Source organism: Triturus cristatus, chromosome 3_1 (assembly GCF_964204655.1).
Source record: "Triturus cristatus chromosome 3_1, aTriCri1.1, whole genome shotgun sequence".
NCBI classification, from domain to species: Eukaryota; Metazoa; Chordata; class Amphibia; order Caudata; family Salamandridae; genus Triturus; species Triturus cristatus.
Window position 1 is genome coordinate 203,577,672 of NC_140583.1, and position 15,091 is coordinate 203,592,762.

The window sequence follows — 15,091 nt, forward strand, 5'->3', positions numbered from 1 at the left end:
TTGGCAAAGTGTCACATCCTACTCACACGATAAGAGAGCATATCTATTGATACACCCTCATTAACACGTGCCACCCTCTTACAAGATGTATGGGATTTCCGGAACTATGAATGCTTTATCTTTGCTATTTGTTTTTTTTTAAATTTATTATGAGAAGTAAAACCACAACACGGTCAGTGTGCCGTACAGCAGATAGCACTCTGATGACGCGAGGTCTTAAGAGTCATCCCTCAATTGGTCCAACCACAAGGTGGCCGCCGCGTCTCGCGGTTGATTCCCTACACCGCCCGCGTAGTCCCCGAAGTGGTGTGCGCGCGCTGAGCTCCCAACGGGCGCATGCGCACAGGCCCCTCTCCCCAGCCGAGCAGCGCGCATGCGTTAGGGAGCTGCACAGCTGCGGGACTGGAGCGCTAACGGGAGGGAGACAGTTGGACGGAGACGGGGGGCGTCCGGGGTCTGAGCCGTGGGTGACGGTAAGTACCGGGCACATGCTCTGAGCATACAACCTGCACAACCCTGACCACACAGCCTGGTAACTGCCCGTGATTCTGTGCCCACGCCTTTTAGACTAGCCATCAGCTTGCCCACTGACCATAAACCCTGACACACGCCCTGCGCACTGAACCTGTGCACGCTCTACCCGTGCACGCAGCTTGCACACACCCCTTGCACAACGGGCTCTTGCTGGCTTCTGGATGTGCTAGCCTGTGGGAAGGCAGCCGTCAAACTGTGATTGTGCACAAGCAGTCTGCTCATTCATCTCGCGCCTGTGCACGCTGAGTACGAGCCTGTCCTGTGAACCACCACTATATTCCCATTGACACGTGCACGTTAACTAACCCCTTGCATGCAAACTGAGCGTGTGCTCGCGCCCACCCTGTTCGCACAACCGTCCTTCACGCTCAGGAACTGCTTAAATCCTGCATACGGATTCCTTGCAAAATGTCCCTGAGGACGCCGACACAGGCACAACCAGTAAACGCAGGCAAAACCATTAAACACATCCGGCACTGTTTTCATGAGCTGTGCAGAGCCAAAACACTGAGAATGCTGACCCTGCTGCCCAAAAACTGCACAGCACTATCTCAAGCTAAATCTCTGCTAAATCTGTGCACGCGGACACCCGATACTCACATAATCATCCATTGCCCACAGATCCCCTATACAACCACATGCAGACGTGTACCATATGCACGTGCACCAACTGCTCACTCGCAGCACGTGTACACACGCACTCATCTACCTTCTCTCTCTCACGCACACACACACACCAGGCACTCTGTCAGACTCTTTCCACACTAACACTTGACACACACACACTGTGGATGACAGCAGCTAACACATAGACGAGGAATACATCCTGTTTTTAAGGGACCTCTACGTACGCACTTCACGTAATGACTACCAGCTGGAAACGCCCATCGTCAAATGGTCATCCTGTGTTCATGCTGTAATGAATTTCCAGAAGCCCTGACGTTACTGTGTGATTGAGTGATGCTCTGCATGCAGTGTCTTCATGCACGTTTGCCTGGTATAGGCATGTGTAGTACAAACCGGTACCTTTTGTAAAATTGCCCTATTGTACACAACATAGACAGTACTCAGCCCAAACGTTCCAGGTGAAAAGATGCAGTATGCTACAGTGAGCGACTGTACACGGGCCTCGGTAATATTTAGTGACCCTCTACTTATGCTATGCATACATCAGCCCAATGTAAAGTCGCCCCATGAGTACGTTCCACTGTTTACATGTGCCCTATGTGCAGGCGGTAACTTTATTATCACGTGCCCCATGTATCCACAGTCACCATGTACATTGATCTGTGTCCATTAAATCAGTTATGTACGTGTTCATTTTGCGCTATGTAGAGACTGACCTTGTGTGCAAAGGTTTTATGTAGCTAGTGACAAATTGTATGCTATTGCAAAATGTATATAGAGCTTATTACCCCTATGTGGGGCGCAGAAGAACTTGCCCATGTGCATAGCAGGCAACACAGTGAAGGGTGTGTGGTTTGAAATGTGTTGCCTTTGTTTTGATCCTTTGTGGGAAGTGATCCCATGTCGTGCATGATCACCACCAAGATGCGGGTATTTTTTTATGGGACAAAGTGCTTAGCAGTATAAGATGAAGAAGTATGAAAGAGCTGTGCAGTTCATGGTTATCAAAAAGATGACAGCCTTTAAAAGCTCCGCAGGTCTCTTTATGTTTTTTCTTATGATCATAGTTCTTAGTTGTTTGCTCAACTGCGTTGTCCATTTTGAGATAATTATTTAAAAGTGCTGGCATGGGTTAGAGGGAGAGATCCGCTGGCATTTACTGTATTCATAATAACATAGCATATACCATTATCTTTGTGAGATATCAAGAAGCGGTCCTAGTATGTAGCTTATTGGGACCCGCAGTGGTGCACTACATTAAAGTCAGCATTGGCGAGTTTCATTGGGAAGCTCCCTTCAGCTATTCTGCGCCTGTTCACATTGCGATGGGTAATTTGTTCATGTGGGCTGGTACAGTTGTGGATGGTGGACTTGACCTGTAGCAGTTTTATCTTATGTGACTGTAAGAGCGTCAAGTAGTTAAAGGGATTATACGGCCTGTATGAAATACAACAGACTCGTTGTATTGCGATAGTGCTTGCTACTTCATATGAGATATTGAAACGCTTCATGCCAGGCAGTGCGCTGTTCCTGAACCCAAGGTTAGCAGCAACTGTTTATTTTGACAGAAATTTGTATAGTGCTTCATTGCCTTTAGTATGGTCTCGCAGCACTGTCTGGCTTGGGTACCTTCACACCCTGATTACTCAAGGATCCCATCAAAGAATGGGGACAGTTTTCTGTTTCAGTAGTATTAGCTCCAACGTGGGTGTGGTTGGTAGTTTGTGTGTATATTTGTAAACTTGTTGGAGACTTTTTTTTTAGCCCAGTGCTGGTATATACCGTTTGAGGAATTGGCATGTGCGTTGCCCAGCGTGAATTATGTGCATGAGGTAACTGAGGCTTTATGGTTTGTTAGTGCCCACAGTGCACCTTTGAACTGGACTAGCAGAAGGGTGTTGGGAGACTGTGGTGTTAGTGTGTTACTTGTTGCCTTGCACAGGTACATTGTGGATTGTTTATGGAATGTTAAATGCTGTTTTGAGGTCGGTGAGGACCGACTTTATGACGCCTCTACATATGGGCTATCATTAGACACTGTGTGCGCGAGACACTTGTTTAAATAGTGACTGTGTACTAGTGCCATATATAGACACCTAACTGCCCTTGTATTCACATCCACCTTGTAAAGATGCCACGACCCCTGTGGAGACTCACCCTGTGCCTGTGTAGGGACAAGTAGTGTGTGCCTGGACTCCTCGTGGATACCTGACTCTGTGTGCTTGCTTTACCTTTGTGGGAACAATGAAAATGTGCAGATAATGACCCTATACACACTGTCCATGTAAGGCTGACAGAGTAGTATTTACATATGCCCCCCATAAACTCTCATCCCACGATCACCCATATTCGGTGCACATCTGAGTGAGCTTCAACAGTGCACATTTACAGTGAGCAGCGTTAGGATTCAAGTTTTTACTTCTCCATATTAGGCATTCCATCTCTCTGTGCATGTAGTGTACACCCACCCTCTCCATCGTCATGGAGATGGAGGTATCCAACGTGTTGCACGGGTGGAGGGGGGTTTGCATGCTTCCCCAGTGAAAACCTGTCCCAATGTGATGCGTCCCAGTTCACCCTCCGAAGTACTACCGAGCCAAAGAAAGGTCCTATATGGAGCAAGGTATACAGTACATCATACATGAAAAGAAGGAGGCAACCGCTGACTATCTTAGATACTGTGTGCCTTCGTAATGAGAGGTGTGTTAACGTTCTAGTTTTCAGCACCTCTCTGAAATATTTGACCATCAGGCTTGTCTTTAATGTGCACTTGGGTCATAGATGTGGCCCCCGGTTGGGCCTCCAACTCCCACCCATTTGCATATTTAGATTTTAAAGTTTGTACACCAAAAGGGTATTTTCTGTTGTATCTATAAGCCTATATAACAAAAATACCAACGCAGTGCACGTACTTGACCAGGTGGGAGTGCTGTTTATGTATCTTAGTTCTGAACTGTTAGTAAATATTTAATTTATTCATCAGAAACTGTCAACTCGTGGCGAGTCTGTATCAAGCACAAACACAAGGAAAGATCCACCCATGTAATATGTAGCTGTTTAGAAATATGTGCAAGAATGTTGCCCACACCATGTGCTTGGTGAGGTGTGCACTCGTTGTGCAGGTCTTGCTCTAGTTTGAAAAGTGTGTGTGAGTATGAAGATGTGTGGGACAGAGTGACATCAAGAAGAGCCTCTGTGAAAGATGCCCGTTTGTTCTTAGTCTAAAACCCCCCTCTTGGTCGAATGGGTTGTACTGGTGGCTGGCTTTGAGGCCACCTTTGATCAGCCTGTGTGTTGTGGATATTGGCAGTCACTACTTAAAACGTGTTATTGTTTTGGTAAGAATGAATGCACCAGTAAAATAACTGTTCAGTCTTCACCAAATGGCTGTGATGTGGTCCTTCACTATGTGCTCATAGAGCAGTGCACCTTAGCAGATGGCATGATGTTGTGGGAAACTGCCATCCTGTGAATAAGTGTCTTTTGTGCAGGCTCCGTGCTGTGTCTGATACGGAATGTCCGAGACATGATTTCAGAGCGATTAACTGCTTTTATCAAACCTGTCGCTGAATGATAGAATGCCACGTGAATCCATTCTTCTGATGTGTATACCTTGATTCTTTGCCTTTTCTGTATACTGAAGCACAGGCTTATGCTAAGAAGCTGGTTTTCCTGATGATGACCCCATAAAGTATTCTGGGCTGAAACACTGTCGACACAATAGGCATTTAGATCAGATAGTCATGGTCTAAGTAGACAGACGTTTTATAGGCATACATTTGATTTCGTTCCTACTCACTTACTGATCTTTTGGCAGCTTTTTAACTCATTACGTTTTGTATACACACCTGTTTTAATGTATGCATTTCTTTACTATGTAGGCTCATGATCCAAGCACCTTTCTTTGCATAAAATCGAAAAATAATGTTAATTGAAATATATATCAATTGTTCTTCTTCGTGCTTGTCTCTGCATGGATTGTATTTCCTAATGTGTACATAGTTCATCTACTTACAACAAAAGTGTTACTAGATTTGACTGCAAATATTCAGCCAGCCATGCTTGTTTATTTATATTTTGAGAAGATGTGGGACTTATTTCACTTTCAGAAAAGTTGCATCTCTTTCGTATTTTTTGTTTGGACAAGGTCATCCATCCCCAAGTCACTCTAAGAAATATGTTTTTGTGTGGCAAGTTGTGATATGTTTTTTTGCCATCAAAACAAGTACATGTATGGACTGAATTGCCTTCATAATCTTTTTGTTTATTCACTAAATATTGCCTGCAACATGGACAATCGTTTTGATAATAGTGTGGCACTTAATTTAATTGCAGAAGGCATTATGCTTGTGTGTTATTTCTTATCGGTGTGGTAGGAGAGATGCTGAGTGCTTTTATCAAGAACATACGAACTCTTGTGTTGTGAAGTAAGACTTCACGTGGCTTCGAACTGGACTGGCATTCTCTGCTTTGTCTGGTTTCCTTGGTAATCCCTCCTCTAGTGAATATTGGCAGATGGAGACATCTTGAGAGACAAACTGGTCAAGGACATTAAAGAACTTGTGTTACTTGTCTGTAGGTATTGCATCACTCTTGCACGTTTGTAAAACAGTCGTTTAAATTGGTTTCATAGCACTAATGTGCGTCTAGTACTCGCTGGTATTATCGTCTTTCTTTGTGTCTAGTGGTCGGACTGGGTGATGGTCAGGTGATGAGCATGTTTAAGGTCAGCACACAAGTGGCATTGTGGCCTTCCTCATCACTCGCCAGGTTTTTGACACACCCTTTAGAGAGTAGTGGCCCGTTTTCATGGGTACCACTTTTTTGACAGAGGTGTAACTGTTATTACTTCGCCCCATCTTTAGCCTGCTCCCCAATCGTCCGCAGCTTCTATTCTATCAAGGTCGCTCCTCGGTTTTTCCAGTGGTCTCGCAAATCCCCTGCAACGCCCCCAAGTGATCCAGAGTGAGGCTGCGCGGTACCGGGGAGTGCCGTATTGTTGTAGCCCGATACAGTACATCCGTGACCCCCCTCCGCTCTTCCATGAATAATGGGCTTCCCGTGATGGGTTCACACGGAGGGCCTGTCACCGGAACCGAAGTGCTGGCTCAGCACTTTCCGACCCTCCGCGAGGCAAGGCTCGGCTCAGATGTGCGACTTTATCTGTCATCGTAGAATCTCGCGGTACCGTGGTATTTATTGCCCGAGTGGGAGGACGTTTGCAGTGAAGCCTGTTACTGCGCGCTTTACGCCTCCTTGCTTCATAAAAGTATTTTCTTGTTTCTCCCCTTCTTAGTTGCGTGTGGATATATCTATTTATGTTCTATAACTGCAAACTATCCTAGGGTGGTGCTACACATAAGCTTAAAACATGCAGACCGTGTCTTTATGTTAGTTACCGTGATCGCATACATTAACTTTAGCCCAAATGTGTAGTTTCTGAAGTTAATATTTTAAGGTTCTGTAGGTTCTTCCTGAATCGCTGTCATGTTTTTATTCTCCTCACACCACTCTCTTCCCTCCTTTTTTCTTCTATTAGAGGTGTGACTGTTCTCACGTGTTATTTGCCCTGAGGCAAAGCACATTAAGAGGGTTTCCATTGGGGAGTAATGGGTTCATTGTAGCCCCGCAAGAGAAGGCACTGCTTGTCTTTTCATTATCTTTTGTTATAAAGAAGGGAAGCCAACTCTCTCCCACTTGCCCTTTATGCCAGAACCTATTTCTTTATATTTGTAATATATATATATATATATATATATATATATATATATATATATATATATATATATATATATATATATATATATTCACTTAAAAAACCATAGGTTTCACACGTTATAGTTAGCTGGACATTTCCCTCGTAAAAAACCAATGAAATTCCCCCGTTATAGTTAGTGCAGGCAACTATAACTCACGCGACCGCAATCCTCTGCTGATGACGTCAGATATTACATCACTTTATTTAGACACCTATTTACCCATGTCTTCTTCCATTAATCTTTAGCTATACATATATCACAAATATTTATTTTTCAGAAAGACACATATGTAATCAGTGATGTAATATCTGACGTCATCGGCAGAGGATTGCGGTCGCGTGAGTTATAGTTGCCTGCACTAACTATAACGGGGGAATTTCATTGGTTTTTTACGAGGGAAATGTCCAGCTAACTATAACATGTGTGAAACCTATGGTTTTTTAAAGTGAATTTGCAAGGTTTTTTAAATGCTAATTCCTAACTATAACGTGTGTGAAACCTATGGTTTTTTAAGTGAATTTGTACGATTTTTTAAATGCTAAGTTATGTATTTATGAATATTTTCTTAATGATTTTTTTCTGCCGTGCGCGTACGGTAAGCTTACCGTACGTACACACCGCGATTTAAAAAAAATATATAATGTATTTTTCATACTTTTGGGTCCTTCTTGGACCCCCTGACAAACGTTAGGGGGTCTGCAACTCTCTTCGTTGCCCCCTTTTCACGTTCTCCACCTTTGTTTATCATTGTGAGACACACAAAATGGCAGCCGACACTTCCTGATTTCGACCGATTCGAATGTTTACAGTCATGTAACCACCAATCAGAATTAAGCTCGCGCACGGCAGCGTGCGCGTACGGTAAGCTTACCGTACGCGCTCGGAGCGCGCCTATAGATATATATATTGATTTAAATGCTATTTTCTCAGGAAATACTGAACAGATTTACACCAGACCTGCAAAAGGCACATCCCTGACCTGAGGACTACCTCTCTGGCAAATTTCAAGTAATTCTGTTCAGCCGTTTGGGCTGTAGCTTGGACTAAAGGTCCTATGGAAAAATGCATGGGGAAAACGCGTTTTGGGACCCCCCTTTTTCTCAGCTCCCGCTTGACGAATCCCCCCGAGACTTTCAGGGAAGGAGCGGAGCGGAGCGGAGCGCCCCACCTATTTTGAAAATTTTGCGAGGATTCGTCAATCGGCGCCAAAGTTATTCAAAATAGAATGTTGCGGATTTCCTATGGAAACACGATCCTTACTATAACTATCTACTGGCGACCGCCAGTAGATAATATATATATATATATATATATATATATATATATATATATTCAATAGAAAACAAAGGTCATAGGGACATTATAGTTAGGTTCAGATTTTACACGCACAAAACCATAGAAATTAAACAGTTATAGTTATACTTATCTCAAGAAATTATAACTCGTTCCCTAAGGTAAACTATCACTCGCGCCACTGCCATGCACAGTTTTGCAAATGTTGCAGTTATATTATGAATGTCAAAGAAGATGTCAATACTGAGGTAATATGTGGAGTAAGTAGCAGTGCATGGTGAGGGCGCAAGTCATAGTTACCTTAGGGTATGAGTTATAGTTTCTTGAGCTAAGTATAGTATATTGTTGAATAGCTATGTTTTTTTGGGGTAAAAATCTGAACCCAACAATAACGCCTCTGTGACCTTTAGTTTTTTAGTGAATTTCTACGTTTTTTAAATTCTATTTCCTAACTATAACATCCCTGTAACCCTTGCTTTTCAATTTCTTTTTTTTAAAAACTTTATGTAATATTTAATTACCTTAGGTTAATCTAACCCCAGCAGGCCCTGTGGCCAGTCCCCCCGTAGGCACCCAACTCTGTGCCATGCATGGCTTTAGGCTGTGCGCAGCAGGATTTGGCATTAGGGCCTGGCCTGTGGCCAATACCCCATGGGCATCCAACCTGGCGGGGGTTGGCTTTTGGACGTGCGTGGCTGGTTGCCTGTAGCCAACACTCTATAGGCACCCAACCCTGCAACACACATGGCCTTCGACAGTGCATGCCGGGATTTGCCCTTCGGACCTGCGTGGCGGTGATCGACCTCTAGGACTGGCATGTGGCCAGGCCCTGCAACCATACTGCATAGGCATCTAACCCTGCGACACGCAGCCCCCGCAGGCTCCAAGCCCTGCGCCAAGCATGGAGGTTGTTCGCCTGCAAAGCCTGCAGGGGACCCCTCCTCTGCAGGCACCTACCCTGCGCCTTGCATGGCCTTTGTCCGTGCTTTGCGGGGGTCAGCAGCAGGGCCTGGCTCCAGCCCCACATATGCAGGCAACCCTGGAGCCAGCCCCCCAACCCAGGCTAATTTCGGCCCCGGGGACCCCATCCTCTGGGACCCAGCCACTTATTGAAAGAGGTGGGGGCCTTGCGGGTCCTCTCCCCGGTCAGATTTTGGCACAGGGAACCCCATACCCCAGTGCCCGGCCAGGGGCGTAACAAACACCCCCACAGCCCCTGCGGTGCGGGGGGGGCCCACTCATCAGTAAATGAAGGGGGCCCCCTCAGCTCTTCGGTAGAGAGCTGTGAGAGAGAGGCTTGCTCTAAAGCAAGCCTCTCACTCTCTAAAGCAGCCTCTAAAGCAGCCTCTAAAGCAGCCTGCACTGAGCTCCTGCGCTGACCCAGGACTGAAGAGAAACAATGCAGCACGTTGCATTCATTGTTTCTCTTCAGTCCGAGCCAGGCCAGTCAGACTAGGAATAGGCTAGAGAGAACTCTGGCAGCAATCCAACATGTACAAACAAGACCCAGGCTTCCTGATATGGCCAGTGCGATGGAAGCAGGTTAGGGTGACGTGGTAATGATTTGGGTACATGTGGAAGACAGTAATACCTTTCAAGGGTGCATGCTGAACAGGACTATAAACGTGTCAATGATGCTGGAAGTCAGTGATTACATGTAGACCTATTAGCCATGAAAACATCTTCTCAAAGTTCGAAATGCTGACACGTGTCGAGGTGTGTGCTGTATTCTAGATGTGTATAAGTGGCCATACTAACTTCATGGACAAGCATTGTGCTGCCCATTATCTGATGGACAGGTATTCTGTGCAAAGTAACTGAAGGATAGGCATTCTGTAGCACGTTACCTGACGGACAGGCATTCTTTTCAAAGCAACAGATGGATAAAAATTCTGTGCAAAGCAACAGATGGATAAAAATTCTGTGGCATAGTAACTGATGTACAGTCGTTCTGTGCAAAGGGACTGATGGATAAACATTCTGTGGCACATGAACTCATGGACATGGATTTTCTGCAAAACAACTGATAGATACACATTCTGTGCACATTCACTGATGGACAGGCATTCTGTGCAAAGCAACTTTTGGATAAACATTCTGTAGCATATTAACTGATGAACAGGTATTCTATGCAGTGTAATTATGTGGCTAGTAATTGTGTGGTATTTTGTGTACTGGAATTATGTGGAGTGGGATTGTGTGTCATGGAGTGGGAATGTGTGTCTTGGAGTGAGATTATCTGGAATGGTATTTTGTGTTGTGGGGTGCTATGTAGTGGAGTTTACTTATGTGTTGTGCTGTGGAATTTTGTGGTGTAGATTGTTGTATGTGGTGGGTTGTGTAATTGTATTGTTGGTTTGAATTATGTAGTTTGTTGTTGAATTATGTGGCGTGGAATGGAAATGTGTAGAGTTGAATTTGTGTGACGTGGAGAGTGCGCTGTTGAGTGAAAATTGTGTTGAGTGGTATTAGGAGGCATGGTGTGGTGTAGTTATGTGAAATGTTGCTACGTGGCATAGACTGGATTTATATGGAGTGTATTTATGCAATATGGAGTAGCCCATAATTATATGAAGGTAAATTATGTGGTGCTGAGTGGTATTATGTGGAGTGTAATTATGTTGTGTGATGAATTGTGTGGGGATGAATTGTGGAATTGTGTGGCGTGTGGAATTATGTGGCATGGTGTGGAGTATAATTGTGCGGAGTGGAATTCTGCAGCATGTTGCACAGTTGTATTTTGTGGAGGGTAATTATGTGTTTTGGAGTTGAGTGTAAATATGTTGTGTGAAGTATAATTATATACGGTTGAAGTGGAATTATGTGTAGTTGAATTGTGTTGTGTCGAGTGGAATTATGTGGTTTGGAGTGGTATTAACCTGCGTGGAATGTTATTATGTGATGTGGAATTATGTGGTACGGAGTGAAGTGGAAATATGTGTCTTTTAATTTTTAGGATTGTAATTATGTGGTATGGAATATTGTAGGGTTAAATTATTTATAGTTGAATTGTGTGGCATGGAATTATGAGATGTTCAAATGTGCTGTGTATGGTAGAATTAGCATAGCTGACAAGGTTTAAGATTGCTGTGTGTGAGATTTTTATAATTTCATTGTAATTATGATTGACATCTCAACAGCTATGAGTGACACTTTCTCGTGAGCAAAATCAAGCACTGAAAATAGGGAAAAAAAAATATCAGAAATTACACCCATTTGAGCAACTAGAAACTCTAAGAAAGTCACTAAACTAAAGTGCACTAACAGCAGGCTACTGAAAACTGAGCAGAGTCAGACTGCGTGAATGTCACCCATTATTACAGTTAAATAATAAAAACGTCACACTTACCAATCTGAAACCTTGGCATCTATGAGTGAATCAGTGTGAAAATGTGCTCTAATTGAGATGTATTCCTCTGCACACATGGTGACCAGCATGCTGTGTGTCTTTCCAAATTTGCAAGCGCCAAGCAGATTTCCATCAACTACATATTAATGTAACTGTACAAAATAAATACATAGGATGTTTTCTGCAGTAATCAGATGTTTGCTTGCCCCAGGTTACACGTACTCCAGCACTTTAAAAGTGGCAGTTCATTCAAGGTCCAATCAGGCCTCCCATAATGTCTGGTTACTCTGCATAGAAATGCTGCAAATGTTTTTAAAATGCTAATCTGTGGTCAGATTAAACTTTCCAAAGAGAGGTGCTTTCATCTATGAGCAATCAGTCCGTTTCTGGGATGCTAAAACCGCAGTAAGATCCAGTGACCTACCCTCTAATGCCTGCTCAGTGATCTTCTGTCTGAGGTAGGGTGCAACTCAGATCTAACATGTTTTAGGACTATGTGGTCTAGACTGCCCTGGTCTGCAGTGTTTCGTCCGTTTAGCCTGGAGTGTGAGAGGAGGGGCGATCCGAGCATGAAGCAGTGTGTGCAGTGGTGCCTCTGATGCTCCCAGACTAGAGTTAAGCCACAGCTCCCTGCGTCACGGTCGGCACCTGGACCCTCAGCGCAATCAGCTCGTCTGCGGAGCAAGGTCTGTAGGTGCATTAATACAACTATATTCACAAAAAATACTCTAATGGACCTAAAAAAGGATCCAATAAACTGAGGGAAAGAGGAAAGTGGAAGATTCTGAAATAAGGTTGTACCTAACCCAACCATGATCGTGGGGGAGAAAAGTATTTCTTTAAGTTACCCTCACACACCCTAGTGGTGTCATGCTTCATCATCGGGTCACCCAGACCCCTAAAAGTCCGGGTGGTCTCGACCACAGTGTTGGGAGTGCTTTTAATATGTTAAAGACAGAGGGGGTTAACTAGATAAAATACCTCAGGCAGATCCCCAGTTTCCCTTTATTTTTGGGTCTGTCTGGGTAATTAAAATAAATAAAATTGGGTCTTTGTAGGAGTATTATGGTCCTAGGACCCTAGTGCCGACATGTTTCAGTCCATAAAAGGGCCAAAAAATGGTCCAGGACTTTCTTCAGGGCAAGGATGTAACTCCCCTATGTGAGTGAAATTACTGGGATGGGATGTCCCTATCCTGTCCGTATGGTAGGGGCAGAGTAGCTGCTCCACGTGATATTTCGTAAAAGTGGGTGTGTGTCAACTGCCAGGCTCCATCCAATTCGGGGAGGTTGACTGTATCTCACAGGACCAAGAAGGTCAGAACGGGCGGTCTTAATTAAGATCGGTCACCCTGCCTGCTACCTATTTGGTTCTGGTCCTCGGCTTTCGCGTTTTAGTAGACTGCTAGACCATGCCTCTCGATGGACTCTAGTCAAAAGAGGAGCATTGAGGACCGCGGGAGGGCCAACAGGCATTGGATGGCAGCGTGGTGACTGACCACAGTAACAGGTGGAACTACGAGAGATGACTGGAGGCGCTCACCCTCTGAGGAGCAATAATTCATGGCAGTAAGGGGAGGGGAGGTTATGTCGAGGCACTCCGAGAGTGTAATGTGCGGTATCGATACAATGTCACCTGGGTACAGTAACGCTTTCGGAAACCATTGTCACGCATTTAGCATCTACTCAATGTGACACCCTTAATCGGTGCGGCTATATATCTATTTTGCATCTGAAGAAATCAACGCTCTGACACAGGTAAGAGTTACCAATACACCTAGGTCACAGGAGTACGATTAACGTTTTTGTTTTTCATCCTGGTATGTCTGCTGCTGAAAGTAGCTATTACCGCCATGTGAAAAGTTTCGAAAAAAACAGGTAGGACTCGGCCTCGAAACAGACTCCGGCATGTTATTCCTTTAATACTTACTCATCGTTATTTCCGTTCCCCCAACAACAAAATAGCAATCAAATTGGGAACTTCAGCGCTGTGGTGTCATCGTGTTGGAATCTTGGATCCCGGCTCCTCCATGCAGAGCGGCTGTTTTTGCACATCGCTCCCTGCAGGGAGGCGGAGGTTATCCTGGGTCACATCACCCACTCCAGAACTCTGGTGCCCATCTCAAGCCCCTAGCTCCCGTCAGGAACCAGTCCTTGCATATGTCTCACTCGAAGCGTCTGACATCGTAGAGCTGCCGGTGCATGACGTGCACGTGCCTGCAACAAATCCTCGCGAGACCTAACTTTATGGACACACTATGGAAATACGGCAAAATGTTGTGGGCATAGAAAAGGGACATTCATTATAGGAATACCACACAGGCAGCTGTACTGCATAACAAAATTTACCGCATCGCGTTTAGGAGACAGGGGAAGCACCAGAAAACAGACTGCAGCCACATGAAAATAATACTACACCAGCATTGATTAGCAGCACTGGTACCTGAGGAGGCGTGATGCCTGTTATGCGTGATTTAGCATTTCAGTGCAGTGACGCGGATCACCACACCTAAATGCGATGGTCTAATGCCAGATGCGTGGTTCTTGGCAGGGCTGAATCAGGTGGCGTGGATTTGGACATGGTGTGCACGCTAAGGCTTTTATGTCATGGGGTATAAAGTTGACGTTTGTCTATTTTTCTTTGTAAAAATAATATGGGCTGTTTCTTTACCTTCTGGTACATTTCGGAACATTTTGTATAGCTAAATTGTATTGTTGCATCGTGTGCGCATGCAGAGAAGAACGCGTGTCTGGCAGACATGCAACAAATCATCCTATATCTCAGTATTAACTTCCACACTTCTAAGCCGTAATTCCAATCTTAGAATGAGTTACTTGTTTGCTTTGCAACGACTGTTACTAAAACAAGTAAGTGCTTTGCGAGCCTGTATAAGTAGCAAAGGTTTTAAAGGGACTTGTTTTCGTGCAAGGTATTGCTTTTCTCAGTTCACGGAAGGGATAAAAAATATCTCCAGATAACAATAGGGTTGACAGGATGGTGCAATAGCAGAATATTGATACGTGTGGATCTGGTGAGGGCTGCGGGCAGCAAGTGCTTGATACACTATTTGAATCAGAAGGTACTATATATTTTTTTCGTTATCCTCCATCAGTTATTAGTAAGGAAGGGGAAGAGAAGCTTTCACCGACCGCATTCGGTTAGTCTTAGGCAGACAAAAAATGCTGTGGTCTGTGGTAGATGCCGCCCAGAAGTCATAGGTATATGTATCAGGAGCTGCCATTGAAAGGAAGTGGAAATGCGGTTTAGACGTTGCTGGTACTGATGGCTACTGTGCGGTTGCAGACTTCGCTGGGCTGACAGTGGGTGGGGAAATGCTACGTTGTCACTATAGGTTTCATTACATGAATCGCGCATTCTCTCTGGTGTTTATCCTTGGGGTACTTGCTGACAGGTGCTACACATTGGATCAGGTTTGCCTTTGACAGGAGGTATGGTTTAGTGGGGTACATAGTGTAAATTAATGTTGGTGTGAGGAAACAAAAACTCGGACCCTTTGTACATTTAATAT

The 15,091-nt window shown here is 44.5% G+C and overlaps 1 protein-coding gene across 7 annotated transcripts in view; it reads left to right on the forward strand.

Moving 5' to 3' along the window:
- Positions 1-350: 350 nt before the first annotated feature.
- TLN2 (talin 2) overlaps positions 351-15,091 on the forward strand; it is a 1,262,084-nt gene continuing 1,247,343 nt past the window's right edge. For 4 of the 7 annotated variants that reach the window (XM_085643650.1, XM_085643649.1, XM_085643651.1 and 1 more), the window contains exon 1: positions 351-473. The gene's annotated coding sequence lies outside the window, so the exon portion shown is untranslated. The remainder of the gene's footprint in view (positions 474-15,091) is intronic. The other 3 variants (XM_085643655.1, XM_085643654.1, XM_085643656.1) reach the window with 1 other exon arrangement.